Below are 23,202 nucleotides of genomic sequence, written 5' to 3' on the forward strand. Positions count from 1 at the left end.
AGAATGAGATCCCAGGAGATGGATGGAGAAATGTGGGTGAACTTTATGTCAAGCGGTGGCCTCCCTCCTTCCCTCTCTCCCTCTGTCTCCCTCCACCTCTCCTCCCTTCCCAATAGGCATTGTACAGGGGCTTGGGAAAACAACGACATATCATCAGATATTTTCACAGATCATTGAGTCCTTCCCCAGTGGGTTGAGGACCCGCTTCTCTGGTTGTACAGATGTGCAACCTGCATCTCAGATACTGAATGTGACCAGGTCCTTCGGCTCATCAGAGGGGAGTGAGGACAGGCAGCCTGTCTGTCTGACCCTGAAACTCCACTTCCTCCTTCTCACCAGATTGGGAAATTCATCTGCTTTCCTGTTGGTTCTTTCTGAGGGGGCCCCCACTGCTCTCCCCTCCATCCCTTGGAGCTATCTTGGGGCTTCTGCCTGAGGCCGAGCAGGCAGGACCTTGTCCCTTCAGGGGGGCTGGTCTTTGGAAAGGGGCCCATAAAGGCTGAAGGAGGCTGAGTCTTGCTGGGGAAGTGGGGAACGCCATGAATGGAGAGGACAAGTGAAGCAGGCAGGACCCCGAGGATGAAGGGAGAGCCCAGAGAGCCAGCGGAAGATGATGGAGGCTGTGCGGGATGTCCTGACGGGCTCAGGGCGGGAGGGGAGAGGAGCTGGGGTGTCTACCTGCCTTTGGGGAGCCTGCAGTCGGCTGGCCAGAGATGGCCTGGAAGAACTGGGGCACGCAGCAGTGCATAATAAAGCTCTCAACCCTACAGAGAAGACATTTTTATTAGCTTGTGCATGTACAGATGTAGCAATTTTTAGAACAGGAGAATAGTGATATATGCCCTGGAGCTGCCGCGGCTCCTGCGGTCCTCCTGAGCGGTAGCTTCTGGATCTCAGGCTCTGAGCTGAAGGAGGGACTCTTACCCCATCGCTCCACACTGGGGCCTGGAGCCCCGGGGAACACGCCACTGGCCTCCACGGCTACAATTGGGTGGTTCTCACGTTCTAGCGCCTGAGACTCACCTGGAGTGCCTGTGAAAACAAAACAACACCTCCACTGCTTTCTCTTTTTCTTTTTCTTTTTTTCCCCAGTAAATCTGAAAGGGGACCCAAATAGTCACATTTCAGCAGGTATGCAGGTGATGCTGAAGCTGTTCTTCTGGGGAACCACATGTTGAGAACCACTGCTATAGGATTTATCCCCCTCTCGTATCCATAGTTAAGAATCACCCGAGATGTCTTGAGAACATACTGAAGCCAGAGCCTTGTCCTGGGCCAAATGGAGTGTGGTGCCAGACAGCAGTACATGTTCAAAGCTCCAGCTCATTATCCCCAATCATCGATAACCTGATTGTGATTTTGGTGCCAAAATTGATAATTATCGTCTTAGACTCTAGGGTGTGTGTTGAGGGGAGAGCCTGACAAAATAAACCCACAAAAGAGGTATAGATCTCCCAATCCTTCTGTTTGATTTGTTGAGTCAGCCAACAAATACTTAGGAACCTGCACTGCATGCCAGGAATTAGCTGAGCAGGGGAGATGAAAATCCCAATCAACTGTGGTGGTCAACAGACAACAGAGGTCTACCGTGGTCAACTGGGGGCCATTTACAGGTGCAGGATATCCACTGGGAGTTGAGTTCAATGTCTAATACGCATGTGTAGATTATCACATAATGTGATTCCATCCATTCTTAACTCACCTTTCTTTCTGCTGGTTGCATAATGTGCACAGGTGCACAGGGTCTTTCTGGGTCTCGATAACCAGTGGTATGGAACTGGGTCTGCAGGCAGGGTGTTGGCTGGGAAGGCTGATGAGGTCAACGGTTGTCCTTCAAGCTGGGAGAACCTACCTCTTCTCCAGGACAAAGATGAAACTCATTAACCTCCATAGCCCCCACTCTCCATGCTTTGACAAGGGTTTCCAGAAAGGAAGAGAGGGCAGTTTGGGATGTGTCATACATGGAAATTCAGACAGGTCAGATCACTGTTGCTTTTGACTTTTCCTGGAGGACGTAGCATACGGATTTTGTCAATATGAGTCCGAAATCACTAGCTTAAGTTTTCACATGGCTCAAATGCAGTGTCTAATGTGCATGTAGTTTGGAAACCGCAACTCCTGGGTCTTCAGTATTCATGATTTTTATTTCTTTAAAGATTTATTTTTATTTGAGAGAGAGAGAACATGAGCATGTAGGAGTTGCGGGAGGGGCAGAGGGAGAAGAAGAGAGGATCTCAAGCAGACTCCCCACTGAGCAAGGAGCCCGAGGCAGGACTCATGACCCATGAGATCTTAATCTGAGCCAAAATCATGAGTTGGATGCTTAACCGACTGAGCCACCCAGGTGCCCCTGTGATTTTTATTATTGTTACTGGTAAAAAGACAATCTAATCTTAGCTGAACAATTAAATCCACTCAGTGTGTAGATGCAACAAAAGTCATGGGTGGCTCAGGTAATCCAGTGATTCTTCCACAGGACCACCTGGAGGACTGAATGCAAGTAAACACTTGGTGTACTTTCTGGTGTGAAAGAGCGTCTCATAGAAGCCAGCGGCCGTTTCTCCCCACCCTCAACACAGTGATGAAACTTACTTACTGCCTATCCCTGAGAAATCAGCCGTGTCGATAAAAAATTTTGCTTTCTTGAGAGGAAACCTTAGCAAATCTAGAACCAGGTGAGGTGATGTGAGCCTGGGGGAAGCACAAAGTCTGTATCAAGATGTGTGCATGCACATGCATGACCTTAGGTTCTCTCATTGCTCTCAGACGGTGGAGGAACTCAGCTGTCTGTCACTTGGCATATGGTTCCTGTAGATGAATCACTCGAAACAAACATGTTGGTTTTCAGAGTTTCCTTGGGTACAGATTTCTCTACCCAAACAGCACTATGAATACAGACTAATTACAAGCAAACTCTAAATGCGCGTGATTATGTGGTGGCTGATTTATAGCGTTTTTCTTTACCCCTTCCTCTGTCTGTGGCTGGGGAATGAAAGAGCCACGCTTTGTCTGTTAATCTTCCGTGGGTGGGGGGCTGGGATTCCTGTTAGCTGGGTGCAGCTTTCCAGAGGTTCTCCCCAGTCCCTGAGAGCATGCTTAGCACCCAAGCTGGAGGGAGAAGACAGAGTCCCTTCTTCCTCTGGTGTTTCTTAGCAGTAAAGGTAACTATGACAAGACCTTGAGTTGTTCAAATGTATGTGTATGTCTGTGTTTAAAAATGGCAAGACCCAAGCATTGGAAGAACTGGCTTTCAAGTCCTTGCTCTGTCTTGTTCTGCTGTGTGACCTCAGGCAGTTCCCTTCTCTCTGGGTCTCAAATGACAGGATTGGATAAATTGACTTTAACATGCAATGGGCAATGAATGGGTCTATATTTGCTTTGAACCCCAGGGATTGACTCAGCCGGTAGCAGAGATGGAAACAGAGGGGAGCGAAAAGCTTACGTCATCATGTGATTTGCCTTTCTGAAGGTTGGGAAGAGGAGACTTGCCCCCCGCCCCCCAGTATATATGGAACTAGCCTTATCACTGGGGACACAATGTCTTGAATTCATATCCCAGCTCTGCCACTTAAGCATCAAGGTTGTTTTTCCTAAGTTTTAGTTTTCTTATCTGTAAGATGAGAAAGACACGTCCACTGAGTAGTGTCCCTGTGGGGATCAAAGGGGAACAGTTTTCTCCAGCAGTCTAGTCTGTGACCTCCTTGAGGGCTGGACGGAGTACCACCCCCCGCCGTGAAAAATCTATCTTTGTTCCTCAGTATTCAGCACAGTGCTCAGCACACAAAGACCACTTATGAATCATTGAATAAAGAATCATTGGATAATTCTGGGGAAGAGGGTCTCCCCGTGCCTGGTGTGTGGAGCACACTCACCGAGTGTTACTTTGCCAAGGTAAAGTGAGCAGTTAATGGTGGAGCTGGGACTATGCTCACATTTCATTGAAACGTGCATACCTGCAGCGCGTGCTCATTTTCAAAGCCAGACTGTGCCCTTTCAGTTCTGAAATGAAGGCAGAGGGCTTTTGGCGGCTTCTATATGCTTTTAAGTTAATTTCTTTAGGTGGAGTTCTTTCACTTTGGTATTTTTTTTTTTTTAAACAATACTCCAAGAAATGTCTCCATTGGTTTTATTTCCTGCCAGCCACTCTGAGTTCAGCATACCTGGGCGTGAAGGCTGGGTTGACAGCAGGCTGGGGAAAGCTCATGGACCCTCTGACTCCCCCACTGCCATGGGGCTGGTGACAGGGGCCCCGGGCTGCGATGGAGACCAGAAGGACTACAGAGCAGATGTAATGCCCCCATCTCTCCTGGCCGATGGCTCCCTCCTGCCAGGCTGGTGGGTGTGGGCTAGCCCGGGGATGCAACAACCAGGTACGGAAGGATTCGAAGATGAAACACCCTTCCCCTGTGCTGTCCTCACTGAGAGGGCCACTTCCCCCCTTGTGATTTAGCGAGCTACTGTCCTGTTCCCCTTACTGCACCTCGAGGACAGTGAGTTGGAGCCTTGCCTCCTCATCTGGACACTGATGGCTGCTGCTTACCTTCCAGGCACTGTGCTGGCTGCTTATGTAACTTTGTAACAACCTTGCTAAGTAGCTATGGTGTGCATCTCCGAGAGGAAGAACCTAAATTCTGGGGAATGTACGTCCCTTGCTCAAGGACTCGTGGCTACTGCACAAAGCCAGGATTTGGGGGGTTTCTGAGTCCATGTTTTCCAGGACCCCATGTTGGTTGTCTCCTTCACGTACCTGCAGTATGTCACCTTCAGCATTCTTGTGAGGATCAAGAGGACTCCCTGTGCCCTGCATGCCTGATGATGGCCTTCTATTCTCCAGTGACATGCCTGCCGTCCCCACCCCCTTCTCTCTTAGATGACTGGATAACTGCCATCCCTGGGTCTGCCATTGGGGTCTCAATGATTTCTCCATCCTCCCTTCACACATCATCTATTCTAATAGGGCTGGGCTCCCCCTTTCCCTACAAGCCCTGAACTCCCCCAATTATGACCCATCACCACCTTTCTGGGCAATGTGTCATTATTTTCTCATAGAGTCTAATTTTAGTTTTATGTTTCGGATGAAATTTTTCCACCCATTTCTCCATTCGTCTATTCTAGAAGTCCTCCAGAGTAGCATCTGTAGCATCTTCTAGAGTTCTAGTTGGCTTGCTGAAACAGAGATTGGTGGGCTCCCCCTTGGGGTCTCTGAAGCATTGCCTGTGGGATGGGGACCTAGAGTTTTGCATTTCTAACATGTTTCCAAGTGATGCTGGTCTGGGATTTCTTTAATTTAATTTTATTATGTTATGTTAATCACCATACATTACATCATTAGTTTTTGATGTAGTCTAGGATTTTTTTTAAAAGCTGTGTTCTAGTCTTTCACTCAACATGTATTTGCTAAGAATCTCCTAGGGCCCAGCTACTGAGGGGGCAGAGCATTCTCATGCTCATTGATGTTTGCGAAGCACTGCTCTAGGGAACGAACATTCTGCTTTTGAGAACCCCACAGCTTAGGTAGCGGTTCTCAAGCTCAGCTACACTTTAGAATTACCTGGGGAGCTTTAAAAATTTTCTGTGCTTGGGCTCCACCCAGAGCAATTGAATCAGAATCTCTGAAGTGGGGCCTGCTGTCATTACATTTGCTAGCTCCCCAGGGGATTCTAAAGTGTAGCCAGCCAGGGGTGAGAACCACTGGTCCAGGGAGGCGCAGTCTTGTAAACAGAAAATCACTCTGTGGGCATCAGCTGCGTATTTCAAACAGCTGCCTCGGGGAGCTGGTTGGGCCGAGCTAGAGGAAAGGCCTTGGACTGGGGGTCCGCAACCCTGGGTTTTAGTTCCATTTCTGCTTTGTGCCTTCCAGCAAATGTCTCAGCCTCTCTGATCTCCGTTTCCTCTGGGAGCCAGTGCTGTGAGGGGTCTGGAGGATCTCTGGGTGACTACTTTCCCCATCCTACATTAATGATCCTAAGAAGATCAATGACATGAGGGTGAATCTCTGTCTCGCTCTGTCTCTGTCTCAAACTCAAGGGCCTGCCTAGCACTGCAGATTAACAGAGAAGTTAAAAAAAAAATACAACAGATCCATTTATTTGGAGGCATTAAAACAAGATGAGAACATAGGTCCAAAGGCCCGTGAATTCCATCTCATCCACCTTGCCTTGTAGAAAGTAGCGGGGTTTTGCCAATGATACTTTGCTCAGAGCCATGGATCTCCAACTGTGGCTCCCAGACTAGCAAGCACAGCATCTCCAGGGAGCTTGCTAGAAATGCAAATTCTTGGGCCCCACCCCAGACTCCGGGAGTTGGAAAGTCTTGGGGTGGGGCTCAGCAGTCGGTGCTTTAACAACCCTTTGGGTGGCTGTGATGCACCCTTCAGTTGGAGAACCACTGGCCCAGAGGAAAGCCGCTGTGACTTGTAGCTCCTTTCCAGCCCCGATCCGGATGGGGCACTAGGAGTTGCTATCACTCTCAAGCCCCTGTGTTCCACAGAACTCTTTGTTTTCCAGTTTTCTTAAAAAAGAAAAAGAAAGAAATGGAAGAGATGGAAGAGAGGTTGGCAGCACGTGGTTGTGGTACTCATTGGCAGATCTTGCCTTGCTCACATCATGTACATGTTCTACTCGCTTTTGGGTTTAGAATTGAATGTCCTTTGCTTCACATAGATAAAAGGGAGAGGCTGCTGCTCCTGCATATGATGATCGGGGTGGTTATTTTCTCTAGATGTGTGGATGTTCCCGTTCACTCTTGTGATTGGCTTATTGCAATCTGGTGACAGCAATCTAATCAGATTACAGTGGAGAAAAGTTATTATTTAGATGTGTGTTGTTCTGTAGGAAGAAAGTGCCATAACATTCCTGGGGCATGTAACTCAGCAGCTGGACCATGATTCTGGCTGGTGAAAGGGTGGGTCTGAAAGGCTTTGAAGGAGAATGGCCATATTGTGTCAAAGCAGTTAAAAGGGAAGGTCTCCTTTACACAAAAGCACAAGAGCGCTGCCTAGAAGGATTCCAGGTCTGCTTTTATGAAGATGAGACTCTAAGAAGTGTTGCAATTGTGAGCCATGGGGGACCGTGTCACCTTTATCCACCAATTTACTGCCGACAGCAGTCAAAAGAGCTAAACATCTTCACACGCTTCTCAATCCACTTTTATTGGATCATCCAAAGAGGTGCCTGGGACAATAGTCATGGGATGTGACACTGATGTGATATATATTTGCTTCAGCTAAAAGGAACAGGTGCTTTGAAGATCCTGAAAATGGGAAAGGATTCTGATTCCCCTCTAGCTCTCTGGCACCCTCAGGAAATAAAAATAGGGTTTTGCATTAGTCTGACTCTTCTTTGACCGATGTTTCCCTTAATGACAATCAACTCTGTGACCCCCAAACCAATTGCCGCCTCTGGAACCATCCCCACATCTGCCTGCTATCAGGCAGACCCCGGAAACCTTCAGGATGCATCCTGCTTCTGTACCTGTTCATTTGCAAAGGTTTCTTTGAATTTTATTTCAAGACGATGGCACACAACCCAGACATTGGGTAATGGTATTTTGCTGCCTATTCCCTTTAATTGATGTCTGGCTGGTTTCGCCCTCCCTCATCCCTCCTCCAATTTAGCTCTGGAAACATCTGTCTTTTTATTCACCAATAGTCTCGAAAGGGTAACAAACCTGTTAGATAAAATATCAAAGTTATGAATTCTGATTTAATAAATGTGCATTCGAGAGATGATTCATGGCATGTATGATGGTTTTCAATTGCTTTCTCAAACAGTTCATGCCTCATTTCATTAAGAGCTTCAGTCAATGCCAACTGATTAATTATCACAGCACTAGTCATCTTTTGTTTAGTAAACATGTGCATGAGACCCGTCTGGGCTTGGCCATATAGAACTTTATTTTAAATGCAAATAAAAATGTTTTAAAATAGATGCTTTTATAAATGTTTTTAGAATTCCACTAAAATGATCCTGGAAATCGTTCACTTCTTTGCTCCAGAATGCCTGCTGGGTACCTATGAGTGCCATCTGCAGGCTAAGTCCTATGCCACTGTGGGAGACAGGACGGAGGTGCCTCAAGAAATTAAAAATAGAATTACCATATGATCCAGTAATTCCGCTACCGGGTGTTTACCCAAAGAAAAGAAAAACACTGATTCAAAAAGATATATGCCCCCCGGTACTTATTGCAGCATTTTTACAGGAGCCAAGATATGGAAGCAGCCCAATGTCCATCCAAGGACAGATGGATAAAGATGTGGAATGTATACACACACACACACACACAATGGAATAGTACTCAGCCATAAAAAACAATGAGATTTTGCTATTTGCAACAACATGGATCGACCTAGAGGGTATAATACTAAGTGAAATAAGTCAGAGAAAAATAAACACCAATATGATTTCACTCAGATGTAAAATTTAAGAAACAAAAATGAACACCCAAAAGAGACACAGAAAACCAGACTCTCAAATACAGAGACCTGGTGGTTGCCAGAGAGGGGAGGTAGGTGGGGGGATGGGTGAAATCAGCAAAGGGGATTAAGAGGACACTTAATCCTGAGCCCTGAGAAATGTATAGAGTGGTTGAATCATTGTACACCTAAAACTAATATGGCACTCTATGTTAATTACACTTCAATTAAAAAGAAAAAAATGCCTGCTGGGTACGTACAGGTGCCATGTGCTTGCTAAGCCCCTGGAGCATGCTCAGTGCCTCGCCTCAGTGAGCTTGCAGTCTCGTGACTGCCAACCCTTGAACTGATTTCCATCCCAGGCATTCTGAATACTGACTGTTCCGGGCTTATGACTTCAAGTTCAAGCTGGACCACAGTGTGACTCTGTAACACTGAGTAAGATACATCCACTGTCTAGGACTTGGTTTCTCCCTTTTCAAGAAACCTTGTTGGATTCTGTTGCCTTTCATGTCCCTAGAAGCGCTGACTTTATCTGATTCTAATTCTCAAGGTATTTTTGTTTGCCTCTCACATCAACTTCAAGAAAAGAGACCATAGAATAAAAACAGCGGAGGCTTAGTTAGGACGGGCATACTATTAAGTAGAATCCTTCATTTCGGAAGACCTACTGATCGTTTTCATATACTTTGAGTCTTCCCGGTATTGCCAAAGTCAAGGGGAAGATCTCATTCTGGAAGAAATTAAGCAACTTAACAGGTGGAAATAAATGGCTTTTCCTATCCTGTGTAGTCTCTGAAGGTTTGTTTTTTGCAAATAAGAACAATTAAAAACACCAAATAAGATAAGGAACCCACTTAACCAGTGATCCCTGGGAATTACCTGTGTGTTGCTGGCCTTGAACGAAGTGACCATGCACACAGCTAGCTTCCCTGGGCACAACTTGACTTCCTGCCAGTGACCCAGGAGTCATCACGTGGGATGCCAGGCTCAGGGGAGCTGTCATGGGGATATTTCCTCTTCCGCCTCAACATTTTTATTTAATTAATCCTGGATTGTCATGACTGACAAAGGCAGCCTTAAAGTGGCGGGGCCTTTACTAGGGGCGCTGTTGGAGCTGGATCAGAGCACTGGAATGCATGAAGGACCTGTAAAGAGATGCCCAGACGCTGTCTTCCTGGTGGGAGGAAAGACTGGAAGAGCAACTGTCACTGAGACTGGAGAGTTTCCGAAATATCCAATGTACTTAAAGTTGCATTGTTTTTCTGCCTGGAGGGCATCTTCGGAGAAGATGACCATTCTTTTCCCAAGGGAAGGCAGGCATCCTGGGGGTGGTGGAGGTGATGGGTCCAGTGTCTTATGGCCAGCACCAAGTATGAATCCTGATTCTGTCCCTTGCAGGGGTGATTTTAGACAAATGCATGTTTAATGTTTTTGTGCATTTGTTTTCTTTTCTGTGGAATGGGTATGCTTACTGATACTGGTATTAAGGATTGAGTACGTTGAAGGTGGTAAAGAGCTTGCCCCAATGGCAGTAATTATTAATTAATTACAAGAGTGAAGATGATTACCTGTGTGCTCATATTACCTCCCGCGCACACACACCTTACAGGGTAAAAAGGTCTATGTTTCAAGTCTCTTTGAGTCTTGATGATGGTCCAAGGGATAGACCATGAACTGTATTACCCAGATGAGGGAGGCCTGACCGATGGACAGGAGCGTAGCACAGGCCAGAGCTGCCAGACTTTTATTTTGTGCTCCTTCTCCCTCATCCAGCCAGGGGGATGCCCCAAGCAGGTGCTAGGCGGTTCTGTGATGTAGTTGACTGGGGACCAGTTTTGAATGGAGGAAAAATGGCCTTAGAACTCAAGCTCATTATTTCTTTTCATCAAATTATTTTATGATGTGCATAATGCTCTTTTCTAATTGTAAAGCAATAGACAATGTATGTTCACAGGAGAAATTTTGGACCATATGGGGAAACATAAGAAAGACAAAAATTTACCGTAATTTAATCATCCAGAGATAGCCATGAGTAACATACTTGTATATTTTCTTTGTATTTTTCATATGTGTGTGTGCATGGCGGGTTTCCTGTGTATAATGTGGGTATCCTACTGTATGAGTATAATTTTGTAATTTGTAAAATAGTTTATGTAGCACATATTCTTATATTGTTTTTAAAAAATAACTTCAAACTCCCTAAAAGTCATGAATTTTTAACCTTTTTACCTCATTTGTTCCATTACTGAACTTTTCTCTTTCTCCTGTTGTTCTCTCTTTGCATGTGTGTACATGTATGTGCATATATACATACCAGTTATTATTATTAATTTCTGATTCACTGGAGAGCACATAGTGTATACAATACTCCATCCTCCCTAAAAATACCAGTATATGTTTCCTTAAAACAAGAACTTTACTAGGGGCGCTGTTGGAGCTGGATCAGAGCACTTTCTCCCTCATTTATTTGTTAATTTAATTATTTATATCAGTATGAATGCATAGATTCTTATTTTATTCAGTGGGTTAAATATGTTCCTATTATTATTTTTTTAAATTTTATTTATTTAACAGAGAGAGACACAGCAAGAGAGGGAACACAAGCAGGGGAAGCAGCAGAGGGAGAAGGAGAAGCAGGCTTCCCGTGGAGCAGGGAGCCTGATGCGGGGCTCAATCCCAGAACCCTGGGATCATGACCTGAGCTGAAGGCAGATGCTTAACAACTGAGCCACCCAGGTGCCCAATATGTTCCTATTATTATTTATTCTGATGTTCAAATTGTCTCAGATTTAGCCAGTGGGAGATTCTTGAAGCTGGCTCCTTGTGTCCTTTTGAACATATTCTCATAATTCTTTGAGTACTTCTCTGTATTCTGGCATAGAAAGATATTCCAAGGTCACCTCGTACTTTTCCTGCCCCACCTCTGGAATTAGCTATTTCTCCAGGGAAATTTGGTTCCTTTTAGCAGGTAATGGTATTTAGAAACCAAGCTCTGAGCAATGGATGTGTTCATAACTACTGGAGTGTCATTGCTTCTGGTCCACTCAAACAACTGAGCTAGGAAATCCTATACACACACACACTCATCTGTCTTTATCTCTAGCTACCAGTCTATCTATCCATTCATTCATCCATCCATCCATCCATCCATCCACACATGTGCACATGCACGCACACATCTATGACAGGGTTTCTAGACCATGGCACTGTTGAAATTTTGGTTGGATAATTCTCTGCTGTGAGGATGCCCTGTGTTTAGCAGCATCCCTTGCCTGAGCCTATTATATACCAGTAGATAATCCTTCCTCCAGTGTTACTAACCCCAAGTATCTTCTCATATTGCCATTATTCCATGAGGGACAAAATCCCTCCTGGCTGATAGCCACTGATATAAATAGATTTTGATATCTATTTTCATATATAATTTTTAAAATTCAATTAATACCAATACGTTTATTTCCAATGCACTGCCTCAGATACCTCCAATTCTAATCTCCATTTCCATCTTTGTAAGTCCTTCTCTGACCATCAGAAACCTGACTCATTATCATCAATATAGTTATTTGTCTAATTCCTCTGTATGTAATCACTTTCCCTACTATGCTGGTCACTTTTGCAACCCCTCAGACCCTCCACTGCCATCTCCACAGCCCCTTGCCTCTTCCTCCCCTGGCCTCATGGGCACACAGGCCACTACCACCATCCTTCTTGTAACTGTATTTTTCCATGTTTGTTTTCCTTGCTAAATATTAAATTCCATAAAGGCAGAGAGGAAGACTCATAGCTGAGTTCCCAGAGCCTGGCATGATGCTGGTTTGTAGTTGGTGTTCAAAGGTTGTCTGATAGATGAATAGAAGTCTACACACTGGATTTTTAAATTTTATGGCAGCATGGAAACATCACCCTTAAGCACTTGGGTGTTTGCTTTGTACCGATTTTCCAGGTAGGAAAGGCTGAGCCTCATGTGAATAGCTCTATATGCTCATGTGAATGGCTTAGTGGCTCTTGGCCTGAATCCCACTCTGAGCTGTCTCACCTCATCAGACAATATACCCTTTCTGACCATGCAAGGTTTTTCTCATTTTGCAAGGTTTAAGAGCTGACTGTCCAGCTGCCAAAGTGTTTATTTGTGACTCTGTCTGACAACAGAGAGGCTCTTCTTTGCCATCCCTTCCTGACTGACCTCATCCTTAATAATCCCACCACCACCCTGCTACCCGCTCCCATCCCTCTGTAGCAGCCGGTGATATTTGCTCTTCTTTGCTGAGTCTGCCTTGGGTAGACTGCTGATGTGGAAAAAGACTGTTTCTCTGGCACCCTGAAGGGTTTTCAAATAAAGCTCCTTTCAGTTCAAAGCTACCTGACTATCTAGTACCAATGGTGTTACTTAACCAAAGAGAGAAGAGCAGGGATACGGAGATGCTGTTTCATTCCACCCCTTTATCTGAGCCTGATGAGGCAGTTTCCCTTGTGGGCTACGCAAATATTTCTGAATAGTTCATGCTCACAGAGACCTTCGCCTCTGCCTCCCTCCCATGGTCCGCGGCACATTCCAGACTGCTGGCTTCCTATAGACCTGTCTGCAGGGATAAAGTGCGGCATTCCAGAAAATGAGCAGCCCGAGAAGAAAGCAAGCCTGACCTGACATTCTACCAGTCTCATTTCAAGACTGCGGCTCCTTTCCCCCTTCACCGTGTGGCCTTGGAAAACACGACCTCGTCTGGAAAGCAAGCTGGGGAGTCTGGAGAAATGTCAAGGACACTTTGAGATGGAACATGCATTGATTCTCTGAGGAGTCCTTTCTCGTGGGAGAAATGGCAGGGGACAGAGAAGGAACCCTTGATGGCAGGAGACCTCGATTCTAGTCTGGGCTTTGCCTCCGCCTGACCTCAGAGCAGCCTCTGTCTCGCTCAGCCTCATCACCGGGTCCCTCGGATGGTGCCTGGTGCAGAGTAGGCCCTCAGTAACTGCATCCTCAGTGTTTGCTCGTGTTGGATGAACTGACCTCCTGAAACTCCTCGGGCCCCGGTATCCTTACCTAAAGTGGGGACACAGAAAGATCCAGAGGATGCACAATGAACAGTGGTTCCAGTATTTGCATGTGGTCAGTACATAAGACTGAGTTACCATTTTCATAGTTGGATTCCAGCCCATCTGCTTCCAAGGGAGAGTCTGCCTGCTCCTCAAATTCTGGGCTCAACGCCAGCCAGGGGGCAGAGCCGAGAGTCACTGTGCGCCTGTCTGTGCCCCGCATGCAGCGTGTGCTCTCACATTCCATCCTTAGAGCGGCCCCACGAGACAGAAGGAGCATCATCCCCGAGTTACACTTGAAGCACTGGCCCCAGGCAGGGACGGGGTTTCTACGAGGTTACTTGGTCAGGAAATCCCAGGGCCAGGTCTCCAGCTCCAGCTTTGCCCGATTCCCCAGTGGGGGCTTTCCGCTGCCTCTGCCAGAATGGGAGCTGTTTGGTTTACCTGCCAAGGTGCATCCACTCACTTCCGACCCAGAGCCATTCTTGTCATGACCAGACCTGTGCTGCAGACAGAGTAAGCACACCGGGACCATTGGGCTCCCCAGTCGCAAGCAAGGGGTCCTTGTTGCCCACTTTGGCACCCCTGGAAGGACAGTGTGGATCAGGCTGATGGGTATTGGCAGAAAAATAACCACAGCATCATTACGACCTCAAACCGTGTTTGATCCAATGGCTAATGGGGTCATTAGCAAAGGAAAGTAATTGTAGGTGTGCCTCACACCTGATGGTCGCTTCCAGATCCATGGCCATTTATCATCCTCTGGCTTCTCCACCTGGGGTGTAAGGAATGGCATCAGATTGGTCTGGCATGAATTCCTGGGAAGGTAAACATACTTCATAACCATCCCTGGTGCTGGTCGATGCCCTCCAGGGTCTTCCTGTAGTGGAAACTCACAGCTACCTCTGGCCTCTGCCCAGAAATGGGCCCCGGTATCTCAGTATTCTCAGCATGTGACACGCCACACCCTGGGGCATATGGGAGATGGCACGTTTGGTCCCAAAGGCACCCAGCAAGCCTCCTCCTTGAAACAGCACCAGCTAGACAGAATCAATTTCCCATTGACTTTCAGCCCCATCTCAGACACAGTGTAATTCTTGTCTGAGGGTTTATAAAGGCCATTGACTGTCTTATGAAAGATTTAAACACTTACCTTGTGGCATGTGGGAGCTCTATCTATCACGGTGCGTTTTTGACAATTTGTGGGGGTGGTGATGGGCTGGGGGAGGGGCAGCTTGCACTCCCACGGCAGGCATGGCTCAGACAGTGCCTGCTGGACCTGCTGGACAGAGTGTGAACTGATCAATCGAAGGACCCTCCAATTCATCACCCAGGGGGCTCTTCTCCACAGGGAGTCAGGATCCCCGTGTTCCATTTTGCAAAGAGATCCCACGTGACACAAGATAATCCTTACTCCAACATCCCTCTACTGGAACCCAGGGCACATAACTGTGACATGATTGGAACCAGAGGCATCTTTTTATCTAGAACAAAGGACTTGCTAGGTAGCAACAATTATTGTGGAACAACATTATTGTGGAACAATAATGATAACCTTTTGCTCTTGGTTAGCCCCACTCCATAAGGTGTGTCCATATCTATTCTTTTTACCCATAGAATAACTCTGGAAGGTAGTTGGAACCAAGATTGTTATATTCATTTTACAGATAGGGAAACTGAGTTTCAGAGTGCTGAAGTGTGTATTTGGCCAATATAATCTCAACTGTTAGGCAAAGCATTACTTCCCAACTTACCTCTCTCTTCCCCTTTACTGCCTATTCTCTTTTTATCCATCCTCCCTGTAACCAGTCACGTGGTGCTTCTTAGGGAAAAAGAGAGGAATGAGATGATGGGATTCATTTCCTGAGGGATCTCAGTTCAGGGGATGATCTAGACCAGGAGCTGGGTGATTGCATTTCAGTGTGTTTAGTGCTCTCATAGCTTTATGGTCACAGAAGCTGGGAGCAGAGGAAAAGGGATGGTCAGAGCTCTGTGGGGGGGCAGGAGGGTTGGTGGTCAGTTAAGCATGGTGTCAGAACATAGGCATAAGTGCTGAGGCATGAGGATGCCCAACCTGCTGGGGAATTGCAATAGTGGCATGTGTTAGGGAAAAGACTCATGAGGTGCAGGTTAGGGAGTGAGGGGAGTACGATCTGGCCCCCTTACCCTCCCTGATGGTATCCCCCCACTCCTCTCCCTCTTGCTTACTTTCTTTTGTCCACACTGGTCTCCATGCTGTTTCCCAGGAACCAGGTGTGTTCCCACCTCAGGGCCTTTGCACCAACTCCTCTCACTGTGTGGAATGGTCTTTCCTGGATCTCCTCAAGACTCACAGCACCACTTCCTTCAAGTCTTTGCTCCAGTGTCATTTTCTCAGGATGAGTCCGACCACCCCCTCCTCAGCACTCCAGATCTCCTTTCTCTGTCCTCCATCTTCCTTTTTCCATAGTATTTACCACCTTCTAACATGCTGTGTAATTTAAATACTTATTAATGAAGGCAGGGGTCATTGCCTCGGATTTATCCTAAGTGCCTAGAATAGTGCCTGGTGTGGAGTAGATACTCAATACATATTTGTTGAGTAGATGAATTAATGGATGATTGGTTTTCAATGATTAGCAAGCTGAAGGGTTGGGATTCATTGATGTGGACAATGGGGAGCTTGAAATTTATTGTGGACAGGAGCTGAAGGAAGTTAAGCAGAGGAGTTATGTGTTTATATTTTGCTTGGAGAGGTTAGATGGAAGGGTACATAAGGATGGGGGAGACATAATCCAGGTGTGGAATGAAGAGGTTTGGGCTGGGATGGGGAGTGTGTGGCCTAGGAGGAGGGAGACATCTCATGGGGATTAGACAGACTTGGCTCCATGGGCTGCTTGGAAAGCAAGACTGAAGCTGATGCCTTGGTTCGAGGTTGAGTGACTGGGTGGAGAAGCTGGTCCTTCACTGAGTCTGAGACCATGGTTGAGGGAAAGCTTGCTGTCCAAAGCTTGTGTGTGTGGGTGTGTGTGTGTGCATGTGTGCAAGGGAGGCAGATCTATGCTGGGGTGCAGGGGGTACCAACCATGCCAGTGACACTGTGCCTTTGACTTGGAGGGCAGGAGCCATCTAGCATGGAGTTGGCTGCGCCACCAGAGGGCTGGAGTAGGGCAGAATTGTTTGCTTTTGGCTCACCTGAAAACTGGTGGGAGGAAAAAAAATCAGACAACAGAGTGGTGATCTGACTGCCATCTGCTTGGTGTTCTAGGGCTGGACTGAAGGTTCTGGTAAGAATACTGTCTGACTCAGAGGAGGACACTCAGTGATTCTCAAGTTAGAGCAGGGAATACAGTACTCAGTCTCCTGAGTGGGTCTCCTATGGGGCCAAGCTTGGGGGCTCAGCATATCCTGCTTCCCCCTTCATCCTGGGCTCCTGTGGCTGCTTGCATCCTATCCCTACTCCTCTCCTTGGAGTCCTCCCCTCTTCCTTTCCCTCCTCCTCATCTGTCTGTGTGGTTGCCTGTGGCCTTGAGGCCTTCTTATCTATCACAGCCTTTGTGCTGACACACATGTGGCCCAGCAACTAAGGGGCTTCTCCTACTGGACTTTTGATATCTATGGGCAGACACCCCGTACCACAGTGGCAGGAGACCAGGTTTTGATCCCAACTCTGCTATGGACATTGGAAATAGGACCTAAGGAAAATCCTCTTTCATTTTGGAATATCAGGGTCCTCATATGGAAAGGAACAGAGTGATGACTGCCACATAGATCTAGGTCAGAATGCTGGAATCTGAGGGTTGATAGTGGGAATGAACAGTTGGGTATGCTGTGGGCAGGAGGAAGGATCCTTTGGTCCTAGACTTGCAAATATCACCTCTCATGGCATCTTCTCTGTTAAGTGGTGCCTTCTACAATAGGACAAACATCTCAAGAAATAGCCATATACAATTTGTTCCTAAAAAGAACATTATGCCATAAAAGCATTCTAATACTTGATGAATTTCCTCTGAAATGCCAACATTTGATAAGCTTCCTCTGAAAGTTTTGAAGACCTTTTAATCTCCTCCTAAAAGCATTCTACAGAAGAGGGAAATGGGTATGTACCTTGACTGAGGGGAGCTCATGAACACTTGGATCCTCAGTCACCATACTTCAGTTAACCCTTATGGTGGCCACGTTCACTACTACCAGATCTTCAAGAACCTTCTTCATACATCATGCAGAGGAGAGCAGATTTGCCCTGCGATGCAGTGGGAACCACTTTAGAATGCTGAGCAAGGAGAGAAACATTCCAATTTTTCCTCTTTGGCATGGAGTAAAGGCCAGATCAGGGAGGGGTATGATTTAGGTGCCTTTGGATGAGTTTGGAAGGCCAGGACATGTCAATGATAGTTGAATGGACGGATGGGACAGAGTTAAAAGCTATTATGCAGGGAGCATCAGAGTTGATGGAACTTTAGATTCTTAGATGGGAGAAGTGAGGAAGAGGAGCCAAATGCAGCTCCATGTTTGTTATGGACCTTCTTACAGCAATCTCAGGGGGAGCTGGACTGCTCAGCCAGCGGAAGGTGAAGGAGCAAAGAGGGCAAGTGTAGACAATGCTTTGAAGGAGTTTGTATGACGGAGCTGGAGGGGAGTAGAGGGTGAAGAGAGATTTTCCTTTTGCTTTTGACGTGTGGGAAGTCTGAGCATATTTATATGCTGAGGGCAAGGGGTCTTGGGTGAGGGGAAGCCTGGAAGGACAGAATACAGAAGTGATAACTGATGGGTAAGACTCCTGAGTGATGCATGGTACAGAGGAAAGTGGAAGCAGACTCATCTTCCTCTGAGGAAAAGGATGTGGTAAGAAGATTTGTGGAAGGTTCCAGATTTGTGGATAGTGAAACAAAACATTGAGGGACTTTACATGTAGTCCCTCTCTTATCAGTTTGAGGTAGGAAGCACATTAGACTGGGGGCAAAGTGGGGCTGGGGGCTTGAGAGAGTATAGCAGGTCAACGTAGAGCAATGGAGGTGAACTACCTGAGGACCAAGGGATGTTAATGCCACCATTGGGGTAGGGCCCAGGATAGGGCATCACTGGGTCATTATCTCTGGAATAAAGAGGGAACTAGTAGGGCAGCAACAGGAGCAGATGATTGGTTGCCCTGTGATTCTATGTACAGGAAGTGTGGCCAGGGAGCTATAGAGCAAGGAGTGAGAGAACAATAAAATGATGGATTAGAGCCCTGGGATGAAGAGGAGGATGGAACAGGGAGCTGGTATGCATGGAGGACAACTCAGGATGGGAGATCATGATGAGGTCAGACCAAAGATGACAGATGATTAAGGGTCCTGAGAAGACCTAGGTTGTGTTCAGATGTTAGATTTTAAGATTTCAAAGCCAGAGACTTTCTGGGTGGCCATCAGATCCAGGGTGTGGCTGCTGATGGGGAGGTGAAAATGGTCACGAACATTATGCCAAGCATAATGCTAAGTGCTTTAGATGGATTTTGCTACAAAATCTCATGGCAATCCCTGTTTTACAGATAAGAAACTGAGGCAGAGAGGGAAGAAAGATTGAAGAAGGAGCCACCAATGAGTCATTGTTCAGGCTGCAGTGTGAAGGTAGGGGGTCTTTTCCATTCTCAATCACTTCTCATAACACCCTGACAAGCAGTTGGCTGAGTCAGCTCTACATGTTCATGTCCCTCAGGATGATGCCAGGGGTTGGAGTGGAGAGGAAGATGATAACACAAGAACTGAGTCTCCCATGAAATGTTGATCCATATCAACATGATAGAATCAACCCGCCCTTGCTGGCTCCATCACCATCCCATATGGGTCAAGTCAGCTCTGCGCTTCAAAGGCTGATAAGCTTCCTCCTGGGCATATCTGTCGCCTTGTGGTGGATGCTCAGGTTCCTGAGGCACTGGCTCTGTGTCTGGTTACTGGAGGCTGGCCTTGGCATTGGATTCAAGTCCCAGCCATCAGGGGTGGGAAGCGGGGCATGGGAGGGATCAGCCTTGAAATGTCACTGCTACTGTCTCAGGAGGGAGAATCACCCAAGAAAAAGCACTGTTGAGCGGGGCTGTGAATTGATTGGGGAGAGTGGGGAGCTTCTTTGCTTTTCACCACACTCTTCACCCAGACCAAGATGAACAGTCTCCCTGGGGCCATGTTTTCCAAGGGGTGTCAGTGCCCCAGACATACTTTAAATTTTGTGGTTGCTTTCCCAGGTGAGTGTTATTGTGAAGACTCTGGTTGTTCACCAGATTTGTCCATTGATCCCAGTTGGTTGTTGTTTTTATCTCATTCTAACTTAAATCCTTTTTCCTCTCTGTTTATCCCATCACAAAGAAGATAGCATGGTGTGGTAGAAATACCTATATTCACCTGTTTCTTTGGCACCTATGTATTGGATTCTTCAACAAATACAGGAACATGAGTTTTGGAGGAAGATGGGCTTGGATTTAGTCCTAGTTGTGTGCTACCCAAGTAGGCAGGTAGCACATCATAATGTATTTTGGATGTCAGAGATGAGCCATTTTTAACCTCTAAGTGACAGGGGCACTCTGTGACCATGGGGGAATTTATTACACTCTTGGATCCTCAGTCTATTTTTCTGTACAGTGGGGCTTTTGTATCAACTTGGCACAGTGTTTATGAGAAATCAGTAAGAAAATATTGGGGAGAGCCCAGTGCAGTGCCTGGCATATGGCTTCATCCAAATCTGTGGATTCCTCCTCCCTCAAATCCCATATATTTTTTTTAAGTGACAGAGAAATGGCATTCCCCAGATGAAGACAGTCTGGTTGCATAGGGAATGCATTTTATTTTTATTTTTTGGTATCTGGTTGGTGGGTACCCTGTTCATGTTGATGGCAAAGGTCATTGCAGCTGGGTTGGGTGACCGTGAGTCCACTTAACCCAGCTGATAAGTGTGGACATTCTGAGTGGAAGAAGAGAGTTTTAAAGAGCTCATTTCAGGGCTCATTTTTTAATTTCCTATCAGCCCAGCTCCCGCCTCCCTCCTTTCCTAGCTGGCTGGTCTGGAATAAGCCCGGTCAGGGGACGTGGTGGGATCTGTTTGGCTTAGTGTTTGTACAACAGTCCTTGGTGCCCAGATTGAACTAGGTGGGAAGGAGTCCAGATACCTTACAACTTAGGACACTGCAATTGCACTCTTCACAGGAGGTACATTTTCTGGGTGATCCAGACCTGTTCTCTGCCTGGCAGCTTCCATTTCAGCACCTCTGGACCTGGAATAAGGACTTCGGGTCTGGTGGGGCCCATTCTTGCTTTGGCTTTGGGGGAAGTCAGGGTTCTGCCTTAGCTTTGCCGGGTGTTTCAGCTTGGATATTATATCATCCGGCTTCACGTCCTGTCTCTTCTCACACATGTTGTGCCATTTGTTCAAACATAAGAAGTGCTGGGGTTCTGTGGAAAGAGCAAAGGATTTTGAGCTTTGCTACCTGGGGTGGGCTCCTGGCTTTCAACCTTTCTAAGTGTCTATTAGACCAACTCCACACAGTGTGTGTGAAGTCCAGGGGCATAATGCATGTGAAAATGCCATGAAAAATGCAAAAAGCTAGATGGATATTAGTTACAGTTTTATTTATCATTATCCTTTATTTATAGACCAACACCTACCTTTGGAGGCTAGGCTGCAAGAATGTCACAGATGGTTTGTTAAAATATCATTAATATGTCAGCAATTAATAGAGAATGGGAGTAAAAATGGCTCTGTGTTTATGCCCCCTTTTATCAGTGGTATTTGTTGGTCTGGCGTGATGAGCTTCGATAGGGAAGTTTTGAGACTCTATTTTCAGGGTTTTTTCCTTTTTTAGTTGTTTAAAAAGTCAGTGCATCATCCTCAATGACTTTAATGGAGATTAAGTGAACGAAGTTCACACTATTGTCAATGGTAATTAAAAAAACAACTTCAGATCTGTCAGACTCACTGTGTTGGGAATGGTAGGAAAAGTCAATGATCTGGCTTCAGAGCTAAATGTGATAATTGCCCCAGGTTCCCTTTCTCCTTTGTCTCTGTCCTGCTCATCCTGCACATGCTAGCCTCACTGTAGCCACTTCTCAAGAATCTGTCATGGCTCCCTAATGCCTGATGTGTTCCTCAGAGTGGATTGTGCCCTTTCTCTCTGACAGTGTTCGCTACTTTTTCCCATCTGTAATCTGTGTTCCAGTGTTTCTGTGCTGTGTTCTCAAGATTTACTGTCAACTTGAATGCTAATTTTTGTAAAAATACACCTTAGGGTGTAGAGAGGGCAGAGTGCTACCATGGTGACAGTCCATACCATTTGTCCTGTCAGAATGATCTACCTTCTAAATCTTACTCAGGGCCAGCCCCACTTTCTGTTCCTCTAGTGAACCTGCTTTTGGTCACTACACACATATCCGATATCTATCCTACAGTTTGTGAGCAAGCTGGCGCATATTTGACCCTATATAATCCTGTAGCTCCTACCATGGTGTCCATACAGAACATACCTTCATGAAAACTCACCAACTGCATTAATATTGGGCTCTCCTGGGTCTTCAGAAGCTCAGGTAGTTGAATCAGGAAAATTCCCCAAAGTTGGTAACCTAAGTTACCCTCTCTGGCATACACCAAGTAGGTCTGGAGCATGAGGGCAGGATAGGAAAAGGTCTTTTTGGACGGGTGTGCAAGTGTTCTACTGCTGTAACAAATTACTACAAACTGAGTGGCTTAAAACAACACATTTATTTTCTTACAGTTCAGGAGGCGAGAAGGCTCACTGGGTTAAAATCAGCAGGTCTGCATTCCTTTCTGGAGGCTCTAGTGGAGAATCCTTTATCCTGTGTTTCCCAGCTTCTAGAGACTGTCCACGTTCCTCAGCTCATGGTCCCCTTCCCCCAGCTTCAAAGTCAGCAGTGTTGCATTTCTCTGACCTTGCTTCCATCATCCTATATACCTATGCTGATGTCTCATCTACTGAGAAAATACAAGCCATGGTCACGATAGAACCCTTGACAAATCACTCAGCACACCAGCTATCAACACATTTACAGGTGCCTGCTACACACACACACTAGAGGTCCTGAGACTGTCTCTCATCCTGGGGCAGGAGAGAAAATGTCCTCATGAGGCAGGTCACTTATGAAGGCTTTAGAGAGGGGTGAGCACATTAGCTGACTCTTGAAGGAGATATCGGACATATGAAGGTATTCATGGGACAACGTAGGGAAGGCATTTCTGGGAAAGCATGGAGGTGTAGATCAGCATGGCATGTTCTAGAATCAGCCAGTAGCTCCCCCCCCCATTGGAGCTTATGGAAGCCTGCTGGGATCATGACTCCTAAAATTCCAATTATATCTTGAAGGCTGTGGCCCAAGGCCATTTGTTGTGGGTTGCAAGCAAGGTCTTCTAAACCAGAGGGAACATACAGCTCTTCTCAAAAATAAAAGTGTTTATGCCTGAGATGAAACTGAATTTTATGTAGGCAAGACATGTGTTTCCATGTATAAAAAAAGTGAGTCCTGGCAGCAAACCAAAGTCCCAAGTAATCCAGGAAAGGGTAACTTGCTTCGATGAACAGTAGCATGGTTTGTGCCAAATTCTGAAGCAACCTTCCTGCTAAGGCCATTGGACACAGAACCTGTGGGATGTTGCATCTCTTAGTGATTTAGCTTGTTTACAAGTAAATAAAATTCTGAAAGAAGAAAAGAATCAGCTGTTCGATGCGATTTGACTAGAGATGTTTGGGGGAATGGCTGATAGTGGGAAATGCTAAAAAGTAGGTAGATGTTACAGGC

The 23,202-nt window shown here is 46.3% G+C and overlaps 1 long non-coding RNA gene across 1 annotated transcript in view; it reads left to right on the forward strand.

Moving 5' to 3' along the window:
- Positions 1-23,202, forward strand: part of LOC145717544 (uncharacterized) — a 289,508-nt gene that overhangs the window by 143,950 nt on the left and 122,356 nt on the right. Inside the window, exon 5 of the long non-coding RNA XR_014140835.1 lies at positions 18,957-19,035. This is a non-coding gene — a long non-coding RNA (uncharacterized LOC145717544). The remainder of the gene's footprint in view (positions 1-18,956; positions 19,036-23,202) is intronic.

This window comes from Leptonychotes weddellii, chromosome 16 (genome assembly GCF_054177405.1).
Source record: "Leptonychotes weddellii isolate Sample4059 chromosome 16, ASM5417740v2, whole genome shotgun sequence".
Lineage (NCBI taxonomy): Eukaryota > Metazoa > Chordata > Mammalia > Carnivora > Phocidae > Leptonychotes > Leptonychotes weddellii.